The following is a 4,000-nucleotide window of genomic DNA, read 5'->3' as shown; positions in this document are numbered from 1 at the left end:
CGACGGATTGGCCCCCCACAACTATTAATACTCGGGGTTCCTCAGGTGTAATTAGGACGGGAGCTTGTGTGGGGACCCCCAGGCACCTTCAGTCCTGATTGTCTTGAGAGTCCGACCCGGGAAACCTACGCTCTGGGGGCAGTCTCTCTTCCAGTGTGGTCCTTTGCAGACCGGACATGGAGCCGGGGGCGGCTTAGATGCCTGAGGGCAATCCCGCTTGAGGTGCCCCTCCTTTCCACAGTAGAAGCAAGCCCATGCCTTTTCACCTGGGCCCCTCTGGGCATTTTTCTCAGGCTGTTTAAGAACGTTTTTCATAGCCATGGCGAAGGCTTTCGCCTTTTCCTTTGTCTTTTTTTGCCTTTCTTTCTTTTCCTCATATTCCCTACCATAATAGACTGTCTGAGCCAGTTGTAACAGAGTATCTAAAGACTGATTTGGTCCATACGCCTGTTTTAATAGCTTACGGCAGATATCTGGAGCCGACTGAAGTGAGAAATCTATCCTTTAAGATCACTTTTCCCTCTTCACTTTCGGGATCAATCTCAGTGAATCTGCGAAGGCCTTCTTTCAGTCTATCTAGGAATTTACCAGGAGCTTCTTTCTCCTCCTGTTCTATATCTGCCAATTTGCCATAGTTTAAAGGCTTAGAACGTGCCTGCCTAAGTCCCTCAAGAATACATCTAACAAAATGACTCTGATCCCATCTTCCTTTAGCTGTGTTGTAGTCCCAGTCTGGTTCTATAGTTGGGACCACCTGATTCCCAGTGGGGAGGGCCGCTATCCCGTTCTCCCTCTTCCCTACTGATTCATTACCAAGCCACTCATCTCCATAAGCAATCGCTTTTCCCAAAACTCTAGTCTTTGACTCAGGAGTCAGCGTTTGTCCCAAGATATACATCACATCCTTCCAAGTGAGGTCATAACGCAGAGTAACACCTTTAAAAGCTCTAATGTATTTTTCTGGGTCCTCTAAATAGTCTCCCAGATCCTCCTTGATTCTTTGTATTTCTTGATAAGAAAAAGGCTTATTATCTCTCACAGACTGATTATTTCTCCCGGTGGGTGTTTCATAAAGAGGCAACAGCTTGTGTGGCTGTTCCTCAGTCTCTCTGGCTGCTCTGCACATATGATCCCAGGGATAGATTGGAGAAACCTGTTTTTCCTCTTCTCTTTGTCTCCTGTCCTCCATCTCATCGCTTATTTCAATGGTCTGAGTTTCTACTGAAACCAGAGTAGTTTGAGGTCATACTGAGACAGGAGTTGTTTGGACCTCCATGTGGGCAGTTTGAATCTCAGCGCTTACTTCGATGGTCTGAGTTTCCACTGAAACCAGAGTAGTCTGAGGTCGTACTGAGACAGGAGTTGTTTGGACCTCCATGTGGGCAGTTTGAATACCAGTCTGGAGTCCCAGGTACGGGGGCAAAGTAAGAAGATAGTGGGGAGCTGAAGGTTTCATGCCCAAATCTATACCCTTAGGACATAAGTCTGGCATATTTCGCAGAGAGAAAAAGGGCAACACATATGCTACTTCTACCCATTTCCCTTGTTCCTTACAGAACCGGTCTAATTGTAGAACAGTATTATACTTCAGAGACCCTCCAACTGGCCACCGTTCGCAGTCCTCCAATGGATACCGTGGCCATGCAGTATCACATAGGAAGACCAGGTGTGTCTTCTTTAAGCCCTGGGGATCAAATCTATCCCAGTTTTTCAGGATACAGTTCAAAGGAGTGAGGCTGGAATTGTTAGCTCCCATCTGTAAGAGAGAAAAAAAATGAGACCAGCACCATTTTTTTCTACCGGGCGTCCCTCCCTGCTCTAGATGGGGGTGTAGACAGACGTTACACCAAAAGCTTTTCCTTCCTGGTCGGACTTAGTCTGTCCCTTACCGACGCAGGCGCTGTACTCGTCCCTCCTGGTTCTACCACCAAGATGGGGTGGGGATGCACCAGGGGTAGACTTGATAGCATCCCTACTTGACGTCCAGCTCTTCACCCTCAACCTTGTTTGCCTCTGATGTCACCTGGGGTGAATCAGAGTAACCTTCTGGAATGCCTCCCAAGCTAAGACCATTGTGGGAAACATTCGTCACCTGAGTGCCTGTGCATGACCCTGAGTATTTCCTGACCACAATAAGACCGACGCGAACATAAAACTGAGATGTTCTTTCCAAGCATCACCACACCAGTATAACAGCCTCCTCTGATCCACTAAGAGCCGGCGTTACCAAGAAAAAAAAACCCATCGCAGTCCCAATCTGAGTAACCTTTAACCTCAGAGATGTTCTGGGAGCTAGAGCTCCATCTAGCTTCCGAACTTTCGATTCTTAGCGAGGCTAGACACTTTCTTGACTACCAATCCAAGTTTGGGACCTAAGCCACAGTATACAATAACAGTATAGATCACAAGTCCCTTGAAAGTCTATGATCCTTTAGATTAGGTTAGTACTTCTAATTCCCAAGGAGTTATGAAATGGTCAAAGAGACTGAAAAGTTTGACCGAGAAAGAAGAGTTCGGTCCACACGCTTTGCCCATTTCTGGTCGGTTCCCGAAGGAGACACTGGGTGCCTCTTGGCATTGGCAGGTCGGTATAACGCCCCGACAGGTTTCTGCCATAAGCCGTATGAGATCACCGTGGAACTGCAGAGCAGGGCTCCTTACTTGTTTCACGCAGGGCATGCCATTCATTCACACAAGCACACGGTAGAGTTAGTAAAGCACAGCAGAAAACGTGTTCACTAAGAGAACAAAGAACTAAAGCTCCAAGCATCCTTACCTTGTCCTGAAGGATCCCGGACGAGCCCCCAAGATGAAAGGTTGTTGTTGAATCACGCGAATACACCAGGATTCTTGGCCCCCGGAGGAGAAGAATTCAATCCGGGGCCAGAGACGAGGCTTGATCGCTCAGAGCTTTTGTGTAATAAAGTTTTATTGAAGTATAAAGGAGATAGAGAAAGCTTCTGACCTAGGCATCAGAAGGGGGCAGAAAGAGTACCCCCTTGCTAGTCTTTAGCTGGATGTTATATAGTCACTAGCAGTCTGTTAATGAAAGAAAGGAATGTCTTAAAATTCAGAATGGCACCAGGCCCCTCACCCATAAGATGCATTTTGGGATAATCTTGGCACCAAATGGTTTATCCTGGGCCATAAAATGATTAACTTCAATCTTGAAGAAGGGCAGACCACCATACAAATAGTTTCATTTACATAGATTAGGGAACAATATCCATACTGGTTTGTCAAGTAGGTTCTGGGCCAAGAGGCGGAACCAACTTGGAGACAGAGTTTGGGGTAAAGGCATAGTACATTAGCATAGCTTAAGACAAACATTTCCATAAGAAAAAGGCATTGGTTATCTCTAGGCTCAAGAATAGCTAACCTCAGGCAAAACCAGGTGTCATTATGGCAACACAGTATTTTAAGAGAAACCTCCCTTTAAATTTGTATAGAGAAGGAAAAAATATTGCTAGTTTGTTTCCTCCTGCCGCTTAAGAGAGATAAAAATGTCTGACACTTGCAGGCTATTTCCTCTATTTGGAGACCCCTGGCCTTCCTGCCTGTTACCCTCTCAACACCAAGGCCACTACTTATTTTTTCTATATACCAACTGTATTAATTAATACATTTTCAAGGACACAATACAGGGGATGTGGAAACTTGGCAACAAGCATTGGCTCAACAACGAAATCTTCTACTAGTTCTATTCTAACAATTTCTAACTCTCTGAGAGGCTCTATATTATTTGAATATCTTAAGCTTCCCATGCCTCTCACAGTTGGGAGGCTGTAAACAATTGTATGCGTAGCTGCAGGAGTCTGAACAAACCTGTCAGGCAAGCTAGAAAGCCATCAGAGGGGTTTGAATGGAAACACTCCTATTATGCCCAGGAGACTTATTAACTAGAGCTCTAAGTTAATTTTCTTCAGAGAAAGGTGGTCAGGGATAGCCCCCTGTAAATGTCAGAGGAGTTGTAAAAGTCATAAAATAGTAAAACAGACAG

The sequence above is a fragment of the Bos mutus genome, chromosome X (assembly GCF_027580195.1).
Source record: "Bos mutus isolate GX-2022 chromosome X, NWIPB_WYAK_1.1, whole genome shotgun sequence".
Taxonomy (NCBI): domain Eukaryota; kingdom Metazoa; phylum Chordata; class Mammalia; order Artiodactyla; family Bovidae; genus Bos; species Bos mutus.
The sequence above is the reverse complement of the archived record's forward strand: the minus strand, read 5'-3'. Positions refer to the sequence as shown.